Raw genomic sequence first — 12,562 nt, forward strand, 5'->3', positions numbered from 1 at the left:
CTGGAGCTGGGGACAGCGGCCCTGCTCTGTTCCTTTCCAGCTTTGGGACTCTGGAGTGGTCATCGCTTCCTCAGGTGTCCAATGAGGAGAATGTGAAGGTCTGCAGGGCCCTCTGTAAACCCTGAGAGCTGTGGGGGCACCTGTGGGAGGCTGTGTGGATCTTCGGGTTTAAAGTTTATACCTAACTTATAAGATTTTCAGGTATTATTTATTCAAATATTTTGTCTGTCTCTTCCCCTTACTGGGTGTCTAATTACATTTATGTTAAAATGCTTGATTTTCTTCAGAGGTAATTGAGAATATTCTTTTTTTGTTTTATTTTTGTTTGTTTTTTTTTCATTTTTTTCTCTGTTTCATTTCGGTTAAATCCAGTTTCTCTGTCTTCGAGTTCATCGATCTTTTGTAATACCTAATCTGCCCTTAACCACATCCTATGTATTTTTCAATTTAGACTATATTCTTTTTATCTCTACAATTTCCATTTGGGACTTTTTAATATCTTCCATTGCTCTCCTAACGATGTTCATCGTTTCTTTTACATCCTTTAGTATAGTTATAAGCTTTATAATAGCTGTCTTCACGTCTTCCTATCAATTACATTGTTCTGTTAATCATTGTCTATTCCTTTGGTTATCTGTATCCCTTAGTTCCATTATTTCCGTCACTTTCTGGATTGTTTTTATGGGTTGATTATTGTACCAATTATGGCGGACATTTTCCTGCTTCTTTTCGTGCCTAGTAATTTTTTACTAGATGACAGACATGAATTTGAATTCTGTGTATTGGATTTGGTTGTGTTCCTTTAAAGTGCTGTATATTGTTCTGGTACAGTGTTAATTAACTTGAGTATTAGTTTGGTCCTCCTGGGCTAGCTTCTAAATTTTCTGCCTGGGCTACAGTTGCCTTATTTGGGGCTAATTTAGTTAACTAAGGAGACTGTAGCAGTTAAATCCTAGTCACCACCCTTTTATGTGGTCTGCCCACTCTGCTGAAGGGGAACGTGAACAATTGCAGCCCTGGGTGGGCCTCGATCCTGCTAAGGTCCCATGCCTCTTCTCGGCCTGGGCTGCTCCCTCTCATGGGCAGGCAGCGATCAGCACTCACCCACACTCTGGGTGGGCCCCCCCCACACACACACCTCCAGAGCCCTCTGTCTGCGCGGTGCCTTCTTCTCCAGTTCTCTGCCCGGCATTCGGCCTCCGGGAACTCCCAGCTGTGTCTCCTCAACAGAGGCCACGGGCCTCCTTTTGGGTCCCCTCCTTGAGCTGTGCAGCCTGGAAGCTGTCTTCAGGCAGTCCACCCAGGCCATCCCTGGGCTCAGCTCCTTGGTGTCCCAGGGGAGGGAGCTGTCACTCACCCACCAAGGAGTTGATGAGCCCTTCACCCTGGGAAAGTCTGGGCCCTGCAGGAGGGAGGGAAACCGAGTTTATCCTGCTCCTGGGAGCTCACGGTCAGGGGAGGAGATGTGACCAGGGACCTACAAGGCTTAGAGAAAACACCAGAGGGCTAATGATAACTAGCGGTCTTTTTACAACTCAAAACAATAATGAGAAAACCCTAAACCCACAACTTCTGAGGAGGCAGATATCAGACCAAGTGAGAACAAGTCTGATGTAGATCCCACAGTTGCTCGGTTTGATATCGGCAGGGCAGCTTTCAGGGTTTCAGACCCTGAAAGAGAAAGAGTGAGGAGAAGCTGAATTGTTATCAGGAATCACAAACCAGAATAGGGTGAAGTTTGCCTGTAGAACAGTATAATATACGTCACTTGCACTGCCGGCAGAGAAAGGAAATGAGGATCTGGGAGGAGCCAGGGCGAGCAGAGTCTATACATCTGAAGAATTGGAAGAGCTCACTCTCTCTCTCTCTCTGTCTCTCTTTCTCTGTCTCTGTCTCTGTCTCTGTCTCTGTCTCTGTCTCTCTCTCTCTGTCTCTCTCTCTCAGATCGCAGCTAAACTCTGGTCCCTCAAGCAGAGACACCTACTGCAGAGCCTCCTCCCCCAACCCCACTCCACACACAAACTTCATTGTTGGAGGAGCTGGTCGGGAGTGATGAGCAGCCTCTCTGGGTCCTCTGCTGTCTAATCACCAGGTAAGACTTCGTCTATGAGGCCTGCACTCACTTTACACAGGGTCACTGTGGGAGGGATCTCCCTGTGAGATCATTTAATGCCCCCCTAGCTCAACAATAATAAACATTTTTAGATAGGAAGAGAAGTGGCTTTCTTAGAATCATGAAGCTCATTGATGGTGGTCTGAACCACAGAGACCAGAGGGCTAATGTTAACTTGCGGGCTTTTTACAACTCAAAACAATAACGAAAATCCCCAAAGCCACAACTCTGAGGAGGCAGAAGTCAAACCAAGCGAGAACAAGTCTGATGTAATTGCCACAGTTGCTCGGTTTGATATCGGCAGGGCAGCTTTCAGGGTTTCAGACCCTAGAAGAGAAAGAGTGAGGAGAAGCTGAATTGTTATCAGGAAACACAAACCAGAAGAGGATGAAACGTGACTCTAGAACAGTCTAATATACAACACTTGCACTGCTGATAGAGGAAGGAAATGATGATCTGGGAGGAGCCAAGGTGAGCAGAGTCTGAACATCTGAAGAATTGGAAGAGCGCGCTCGCTCTCTCTCTCTCTCTCTGTCTCTCTCTCTGTCTTTCTCTCTGTCTCTCTCTCTCTGTCTCTCTCTCTCTGTCTCTCTCTCTCTGTCTCTCTGTCTCTCTCTCTCTCTCTCTCTCTCTCTCTCTCTCTCTCTCTCTCAGATCGCAGCTACGCTCTGGTCCCTCAAGCAGGGACGGCCACATACTGCAGAGCCTCCTTCCCCAACCCCACTCGACATCGCCTTTTACCAATTACTTTGACTTCATACCTGTCTGTAATCCCGTCCATGTGGAATTGTCCCTCCAGGTCCACCAGGGTTCCTGCCACCCTTGGCCTTGTCACCTCTGCCCGGGCAGCCCATCCGAGCTCTTTGCACCTTCGCCACCCTTGGGGTTATCTGTGCCTCTGCCTCATTTCCTTGTGATTAGAACCGTCCTATAAAAAGGAACGGCCATGTGTGGTCCCCAGGTTTCCCAAGCCGCTTGCAATGCGTCGCTCACCAGGCTCCAGACTCACCTTCCCGGGTGAGTGGATAACGTGGGTTCTAAGATGCCAGTCTGAAAATTAATCGGTGTTACTATATTAATCGTGTAAAGGAGAAAAACTCTATGGACATGTTCATGTAAACGAAATAAATTTTGTACTTCCTGTAAAAAATTTAACACTCGTTCTTGATTGAAAATAAGTTCTCTTTATATTGCGGACAGAAGGGAACTACCTCAATCTGATAAAGTTCATGTATTAAAAAGCTACAGGTAACTTCACCTACCATGGCCAAGCCTTGAATGCTTCCCCTCGATTACTGAGACCAAGCCCGAGGGTGTTCGTGCTGATGTCATCTGTTCGGGATTGTATTCTGGGTCCTGGCCAGGGGAGAGGGACATAAGGATCCGGAAGGAAGGGATAAAACTTCCTTCGCTTGCAGAGAACACCTGCTAGAACCAACCAGCGCATCTAGCAGGTCAGAGGTTGCAAGTCAGGGAGCTCGGGGGGCAATAGGTTTGTGTCAGCAGGAAAAGGAGGCGAGTCGTTACTTGACTGCAGAGCAGGCCCAACTTTAAAATTTAACTGTCCACTTAAAACACTCTCAAAATACGGAAAAGCTGCAAAAACTATGCTAAAAGCGTTTTCTCAAACCACTGAGAACAGGTCAGTGACAAAATGCATGTCACCCTTAACGCTTCAGTGGGTGTCTCTCACAAAAAAAAAAAAACGTTCTCTCCTATAACCACAAGACAACCTTAAAAATCAGGAAATTAACAGCAATACACTGCCAGCAGCTAATCCTCAGACTCCATTTAGAGTCCCAGTTGTCCATGCGATATTAGTTATTGCACAGAGGTCTTATTCTGAATTGCTCTTTTATCTTTCTCTGTGATGCTTTGGCATTTAATAGGACATTGATAGGCCATTTGGGGGGACATTTTGTCAAGTGCCTTTTTCAACCTGAAGAGCATTGCTTAACATTTGATCCTGTATCCTATGTTTTTTAAAATTTTCCCATTGTATGTCCTCATTTATAAAAGTGTGTGTGTGTGTGTGTGTGTGTGTGTGTGTGTGAACACTCCACTCAATAGCAGAATACACGTTTTATTCAAGGGCACACGAAGCATTCTCCAGAATGTTCCATATGTTGGGTCACAAAGCAAGTCTTAAATTGTAAAAGGGTGAAAACAAAAAATATCTTTTCCAACTATAAGGAAATAAAACTAGAAATCAATAACAGAAGGAAAACTGGAAAATCTATAGAAATGTGGAAGTGAAACAATGCACTCTTAATGCGTCAAAGAAGAAGTTACAACAGAAACTAGAAAACATCTCGAGACAAAGGAAAACACACCGTACCAAACCTGTGTGATCCGGAGAAAGCAGTGTCCAGAGGGAAATGTACAGCTGTGAGTTAAAAAAGAGAATGATCTCAAATCAACGACATAACTTTATACCTTAAGGAAATACAAAATGGAGAGCAAAGTAAATGCAGAATAGTAAAACAAGAAAATAATAAAGATTGAAGCAGGGATAAATGAACTAGAGAATAGGAAAACAATGGAGAAAAATCAAAGGAACAAAGATCAACGAAATGGACATATCTTTCACTAGATTGACTAATAAAAAAAACAAAAGAGAAAATACTCAAATACCTAAACTCAGAAGTGAGAAAAAGAACATTATAATTGAATTTACAGAAATAAAAAAGATTATAAGAGAATACTATGAACAGCTGCTGGTCAACAGGCTGGATCACCTAGATGAGATGGATAAAACCCTAGAAACACATCACATACCAAGGCTGAATCATGAAGAAACAGAAAATTTTAACAGCGCTGTTACTTTGTAAGGAGATTGAATCAGTAATTTAAAAACCACCCAACAAAGAAAAGCCCAGGAGCAGACAGCTTCACTAGTGTATTCTACCAAACATTTAAAAGAAGAATCAACACCAAGCCTCCCGAAACGCCTCCAAAAAAGTTGAAGAGGAGAGAACACTTCTTAACTCAGCATTACCCTGATGCCAACACCACACAGAGACACCACAAGAAACTGCAGACTAACGGCCCTGATAAATACTGATGTGAAACCTTCAACCAAACACTAGCACACAAATACATCATCACATTGAAAGCATTACACACCATGACCAACTGGGATTTATTCCTGAAATGCAAGAATGGTTCAGCATATGAACATTACTCAGGACTGCTCAACCTGAGGTCACGGACTGGTGTGAAGGTGTTACACGTGCCTCTGTGCAAATTCGGCAGTTTCCTTGAAGACAGGTCTGTAGGCCCCACTGCTGAGGCCGCCGAGTAGGTAGGAACAACCATTGAACGGTCTTAGCTGTTCTTCCACAGACTCTTAAACAAAATGGAAATAAGGCGGGCAGAAAATAAAGAGTTTCTAAAAGTTAAAAAAAAGGAAAATGACTACATTAAAAGAATAAAGGATGAAAACCACATCATCGTTGTTGAAAAAATACTTAACAAAATTCGACACACTTTCATGATAAAAACACACACAAAAATACTAGGAACAGAAGGAAACTCTCTCAACATAATTAAAGTCTTACATTAAAAACCCACAGCTAACATCAGAGCAATTAGACAAGGAATAGAATCAGAAAGGAAGTACAATTATCTCTGTTCACAGACACGATCTTATATATAGAAAATCCTAAAGATTCCACAAGAAAAAACCCTGTTAAACAAATTTATCAGTTGCAAGATACAAAATCAACACCCCCAAATCACTTGCATTTCTATACACTAAGGATAAGCAATATAACAAGGAAATTAAAACAGTTTAATTTACAATAGCATCAAAAACAGTAAAATAGGAATACTTGTACACTGAACACTACGAAACATTGATGAAAGAAATTAAAGAAGACATAAATAAATGCAAAGACATCTTGGTTAATGGATTGGGGGACTTGATATTGTAAAGATGTCAATATTACTCAAAGCCCTCCACAGAATTAACACAACCCATTTCAAAATCCAAACTGTGCTTTTTGCGACATAGAAACCCCCAATTTATATAGAACCATGAGGGGCTCCAAGTAGCCAAAATAATCTTGAGAAAGAATCTTGACAAAGAAGAACAAATCTGGAGGTCTCAAACTAGTAGAACTTAGTGAATAAGATATTAATGGATGCAAATTCTGGTTGATGGGATGTAAATTTGTTATTCTTATAAAAATGTTCCTGTACTTTCTCACTATTTTATAGTAAGAGAAAAGAATAAAAGAACGTTTATCAAGTGTATGTTACCTGACTAGTCCCAACAGGCAAAGAGACAAATGTGAATGCAGACGAATGTTTCCGAGTTTTAGAGCTGGAATGAAGGTCCGAGTTCTCTTCAGTTTTCGAGGCTGGGAAGAAGGGCATGTGAGACGGGCGCTGGGAGGGATGAGCGTCTGGAAGCCGCTCACGCCGGTCCCTGATTAATCTCCATACGGGATCTGTCTATTTCGTGTAAGTTTTCTAATTTGTTGGCACGCAAAGGTACATACGATTCTCTTACAATCCTTTTTATTTCTGTGAGGTGCTTATTAATATTCCCTTTCTTTTTCTTAGTCAATGGGCTGTTGTCAATTTTGTGGGTCTTTTCAAATAACCAGCTTTCGGTTTTGTTGATTTCCCCAGTGTTTTCTAATCTCAGTTCTATTAATTTCTGCTCTAATCTAGTGTCTGCTAGGTTTAGTTGGTTTATAGTATTGTTCAAGTCTACTATTTCTTTGGTCTTTTTTCTAGTTCATCATGTATTTTTATAGATTTAGGAAGTTATACTTCTAAGTGTGATTCGTGTTCCAATTTTTTTCTTCTAGTGTTTTTTCTTTGTCGCAAATTCTTCCATGCAGAGTATTCTTCTTAATTTTTATGTAGCTGATTTTATTCAAGTTTTATAGTTTCTTGTCATGCTGAAGAGATCCAGACTTGTAAAAAATTTTCTTATATTTTTGTAGTACTTTTGTGGTTGCATGTAGTATAATTAACTCTTGGCTCCGCCTAGTGTTAATTTGCTAATAGGAAGAGCATAAGGAAGAAACTTCGTTATTTCCAGCCGTCGTCTTAGTTGGTCCAGCACTATTATGAAGAGTCACATCTTTATCATTGGCAGGAAGTGCTATCATCGTAACATTATTACAGAAAGTTTTTGGAAAGTCGGTCTCTCCAGAGTATCTTTCAATATTGATAAGTAAGACTCAGAGAAGACAGATTCTGCAGAGAGACTGAGGTCGCCTGAAGGAACAGAACCCTGGAGGTGAAGACTGAGCCTTGAGACCTGGCGACTGCACCTGCACATCCTCAGCCGGGTGCCTGGGGAGCGTCTCTGCGTCGCAGGGCAGCTTTGGGCCCCTTCTCTGGGTCATTGACTCTCTACAGGTGGGGTCCATCGTCCCTTCCGTTTTCCTGCCGCCGTAGAGCATGAGCTGTAACGGAGGCTGTTCTCTGACTGCTGTATGGTTTCTGTGCCTCCTCGTGTCTCCCACCGACTAGGAGCTCATGGAGCAGCTCACTCCAGGGCCCCGGGCTGTGCTGGCCGGCATGGCAGTCGCCAGGCCTGTGTGGAACGGAGCGCTTCAAATGTTTCCTCTGAATTGAGATACGTTGTGAGTGAAAAATACACATTGGATTTAAAGGCAACGTGAGGGGATCCGTCAGGCAGACAGGAAAGGCCGGCTCTTCCCCCACAATCGGGTGGGGGACACTAGGCAGGAGGTTCCTCCTCCTTCTCCCCTCTTATCTCACAGAGCCCGTTCACAACCTCCCTGTGTGTGTGCCTAGGTGTCATGAGGGGATGATCGTCACCAGACCCTGTGTCCTCTGGTGTGACCTCAAGTGTGTCAAGGGAGAATCAGATACTGAGGACAGTGGGAGGTCCCGGTGCAGGAGAGCCAGTGCCCACCAGCCTGGGACGACCACCGCTCCCCCTCCCTCCTCGGCCATGCACAGCTGGTGATTGGAGGTGCAGTCGGGGTTACAGTCGTGTCTCTGTGTCTCCTGCTGCTGTTTTTCTGGACATATTATCACAGGGGGCGCATCCTTCAAGGTGAAGTTAGAGGGGGGAATGGGGAGGTGCTGGTACTCTCTGCCACCTCCCGCACTTCCTGCTTTGTTCCTCAGACACAAAACCCCTCCTCCCCACATCGCAAATCCCCCTGTTTTCCTCTGACCTGGCTCTGACCCCCTTCCCTGTGATCCCCCCTCCATGCCCCACCTCACCCCTTCAGGGTTGGGATCATATCAGTGTCCTTGTCTCACGGCTGACAGTCACCTCATCTTCCTGGCCAAGTCTGGGAAGGCAGGACCAGTTCTTCAGGGTCCCCAGTCAGAGCAGAGAAAATTTCAGCCTCTATATTCGGTGACAAGAGCCAGGAGGAGAGGGTCAGGGGCTTTATACGGCTGTGGTCAGAGCAGAACCCAATAGACATTTGATACGTGTTTATTTTTACTTTTCCTCCTTCCCTTCCCTCTCTGAACGGTGTCCCAGAGTTGGACTGTCCCTCTCCCGTCACCTGTCCCCAGGGCTGCTTGTTCAGTGTCTGATCCTCAGCCCACGCCCCATCCCTCGCACTGTCCTTGTTGGGGGAGGAGCCGCTGAGCAACCCCTCCCCCCTGCTAAGGCAGACACCCCTTCTCTTCTAGCTTATGGAGTGGACCCCAACCGTGTGGACAGAGTGAGTTGGTTTCCCCAGGACCTGGCGGCATCAGGCCCTCAGGAACGACTTCCTTCCCACAACAAGGCCCTGGGAGGGCGCGGTCCCATTTGTCCTGTAGGGCTGAGCCTGGCTCATTAAAGTGGCCCGGGGGCCTGGGCTGAGTGTAAGAAGGCAGCTGGCCCTTTGCCACGCCCTGTACTTCCTGAGTTTGTGACACTTTCTCCCACAGCCCTGCACACTTCCCCCAACACGAGAAAAGAATGAAATCCTCTAATTCCTGGGGGAGCTTTATCTTTTGAGAGTCAATTTTTGACGTGCAACTGTAACGTAAATGGAATTTATTTTGTCATCAACGTAAAGTGAGGTCCTCTCTCGATTTCTGCGTCACTGTTTGCTTCTCCCAATCAGAACTGACTCTCTCATTGCCTTCTGTGTTGGGTCTGTCCTTGGTCTCGGGTCGAATGTTTCTATAGACATCGTTCGCTTTCCACCCAGACTGTCCCTTTTTGTTCCCAACTTACATCAACGCACATTTTTACTTAATAAAATAAACGTCAAAAAATAAAACAAAGTTTAAAAAGGCTGGTATTGCTGCCATCCTGATGAACTACTTTAACATTTAAAAACAGAAGTCACTACATGTTGAAAGAGAGAAAATGTAGGTAGCACAGAAAGTTCTCAGAGAACAGTGGCCTCCATCCCTCTCCCCCAGCTCCCCTGACTCTCTTTATTTCGGGGAACTACTGCACAGAATTTCTCATGTTTCTTTGCCAAAATCTTTATGCTGATCCCTGTATATTACACATGCATATGCACATCTGGATATTTTATCTATGTGTAAGGCATTCTATTATATAGCATACCCTTCCCAATGAAAATTTCTAATATGCTTAATAGCTAATAGAGTAAATATTTTCCTAATGTTTTCCAAAACTTATAATTTTACTAAGATAAATTTTGAATTGTTTCTAAATTTTATCTTTACTCCCCCCCCCCAAAAAATCATAGTAATGTTTATTACATTTACCTCAATCTTTAAAAAGTAATCTAGGAAGAACTGAGATATATCAATTTTAAATATTTTTTTATCAAAGAAGATAACATCTCAAGTCAAGTATTTTATTATAACTCAGTTACAATTTGTGTTTTTCTTCATGTAAATTATTTCACTTTTTTGTCAAGACTGTTTTCTTTGTATTTTAAGTTTTATAATCCTTAAGAAATGGATTCTCTTGTAATTGCATTTTCTAATTTATTTTTCTTCTATGTTTTAAATGTTTATCCAGACATCCATGGACATTTCAGTACCATTATTGAACCCTTAGGAATTTAAAAGTATCGTCGTATCTAAAACGAGGACCATTCCTCCTGCTCCGCCCAGGAATCTGCCACATGTTTGTTTCACTGCATAGACTGGAACTTTCAAAACAATGTTCAGCCTCTAGTGTTTAACCATTAAGAATTACGTTGATTCCCAGTGTCATAGAGAAATTCTTCCCATTACGGAAGCAGCCTCCTACGCTGAGATGTATTAAAAAATCAAAATTGGTGTTTCATTTTACCAAATACCAGATGCTTTCATTTCTTTAGTTAGATGATGGATATGGTACACTTTTATTGATGGAGGACCTTTGCATTTGTGGAATAATCTTTTACTTTAGGTCATCTGAAGTGTCCTAATATATATTCTCACTCCTTCCTCTTCCCCCTGGTGCCTTCGGGCTGCTGGTCATGGGTGGATTTCCTGCTCTGACTCTGGATTTCCAAGGGTCAGGTGTGTGGGCACAAAATTTCAGCCTCTCCTTCCCCCTGGGAGAGGGACCCCAGCTCCAGCCTGGCTCCCCTACAGCCTCCCAGGCTGGTGCCTGGGTTGTACCTGGGCTCACTGGGCTCTGGCACGGTGCAGACCAGCCCTGACTGAGTGGTTGGGAAGGGGCGGTGGGTCCCTGAGGGCTGAGCTGGCCCTGGTTGCTGGGGTCAGTTTGTGGCCCCGCTCCTGTGGGCATCCTACACGTTCTCTCCCCACTGGCCTTTCTGCATCCTCGTCAGCGGGTCAGGTGGCTCAGCCCTGCCAGCTCAGGGACACCCATTCCCTTCCCCTTTGTTGGGCCCTGGCTCCGCTTCTCACTTAGAGTTCCTGAGAGGCCCCACGGCCCCACCTCTGTATTTTTTTTTCGACACACACACACACACACACACACACACACACACACACACACCGGTTTCTGTTCCAACCCAAAGCTCATCAGTTTTGATCTGACTTCACTACTGCTTTGTTTTGTTTTACTAACCAGGAAAACAACGATTCGGCTACACGCGCCTCTCCATGTCGGTGTTTGTTTCCTGTGGTTCGGTGTCTGGTGTGTCACGTACTTACTAGTTATTTGAATCTGGTTGTTTGGTCATAAATTTAGAAAGTCCTTCATCCAACGTTAGATAAGATGAACGTCTCTCATGTTTTAGGAGGATTTTAAAAATGCTTTGGTTTGAGGCACACAGTGCAATAGCTACATGGAGATTGTTTTCGCTGTGATAGGGGTGTGGAGTTACCCGATTGTGCTGAGTCACTTTTCTTCATCTAAGTACATTTAGGGACTTATTCTTCCATTTCCTTCTGTTTTGGGGTCCTTCTTTGTCACTGGCTGAATTAGAACGTGGACATTGACCTCTTTTCACCAAGACTATAGTGTTCCATTCCTTTCTTGCATCAATACCAGTTTAAAAAAAAAAGAGAGAGAGAGAGAAGGAATAAAAACAAAAGCAATGAGAAATATCCAATAAGCTCCCCATCCCGGTTAACCACTGTTGATTTTTAAAAGAGGGGTAAAGACATATCCACTGAGAGAAAACGGAAACAATACAGAACGATGTCAGTGAGCAGTGGCAGCCTCCTTAGGCCCTGCCCCCTCTCTGCTCCCACAGCCCCCAACCTCAGCTGCCCACACAGAAGGAGACGCTTCCACACGGCCTGCCAGCTCCCTCCAGGGTGGCCTGTGCGGTTTTCAGGAGGCCGGAAAGATTCCAGGGGCCACTTCCTGCCATCAGGGACAGAGTTGGGGAGACAGGGGGTTCCCCACCACAGTCACCATCCCTCCCTGGGCTCTCCCCCAAGCTTCCCGCCACAGCCTCACTGGGGGCTCACCTGCCATGCAGGAAATCTTTCTGACTGCTAAAAGGAGTGAAGGAGATTTCTAAAGACATGTATGGACTAATATTCCAGATATGTTTTTGAATGAACAAAACCTAGAACTTGAAGAACGAGTTAGAGGAGAGCGAAACCATTGCTTTCTGTGTATTTTATGGACATCCAGCATGTGCTGAGAAAATATTCTGGAACGATGAAGTTATGCTGGGAGTGAGGTTATGGGGACACGGTGTTTTAAATCGCCATGTTCTGTGTTACGAAATACATTTATAGTAACCATGTGCGCATTTGTGGACAGAATGGTCCATGGTAAGAATAACTGCTCAGGCAGAGGCCCAGAGTTATCCTCCCCCCGCCCCCCAGGCACTTCTTCTTGTGCCAGGCAGGCACGTGCTCCTGCCCCAAGTGGGTTGACCCTAGGCAGTGCATGTTGAAACGCCTACCGTGAGGCAGGCTTCGGGCCCTGAGGAAGGAGTGTGGGACAGCTCAGAATGCGCGGAAGGAAGCGGAAAGGCGTAGTTCCACATTATCCACCAGAGAGACGGTCCCTGGACCGCCAGCGGGAACTCGGGCGAGAACGTGGGCGGGACGTGGGAGAGAACGCGGGAGAGAAAGTGGGCGGGACCAGGGCGGGGCGTGGGCGGGACG

The 12,562-nt window shown here is 44.8% G+C and overlaps 1 long non-coding RNA gene across 2 annotated transcripts; it reads left to right on the top strand.

The window, feature by feature from the left end:
- Window positions 1–1,948: 1,948 nt before the first annotated feature.
- On the top strand, window positions 1,949–5,963 carry LOC107509215. 2 transcript variants are annotated; one of them, XR_001596473.2, is made up of 3 exons: window positions 1,949–2,092; window positions 2,418–2,584; window positions 2,913–5,963. It is a non-coding gene; the product is annotated as an uncharacterized LOC107509215 (long non-coding RNA). The 2 variants fall into 2 exon arrangements; XR_004954955.1 differs by having other exon boundaries at window positions 1,949–2,584.
- Window positions 5,964–12,562: the final 6,599 nt, after the last annotated feature.

Source organism: Rousettus aegyptiacus, unplaced genomic scaffold, assembly GCF_014176215.1.
Source record: "Rousettus aegyptiacus isolate mRouAeg1 unplaced genomic scaffold, mRouAeg1.p scaffold_m13_p_16, whole genome shotgun sequence".
Lineage (NCBI taxonomy): Eukaryota > Metazoa > Chordata > Mammalia > Chiroptera > Pteropodidae > Rousettus > Rousettus aegyptiacus.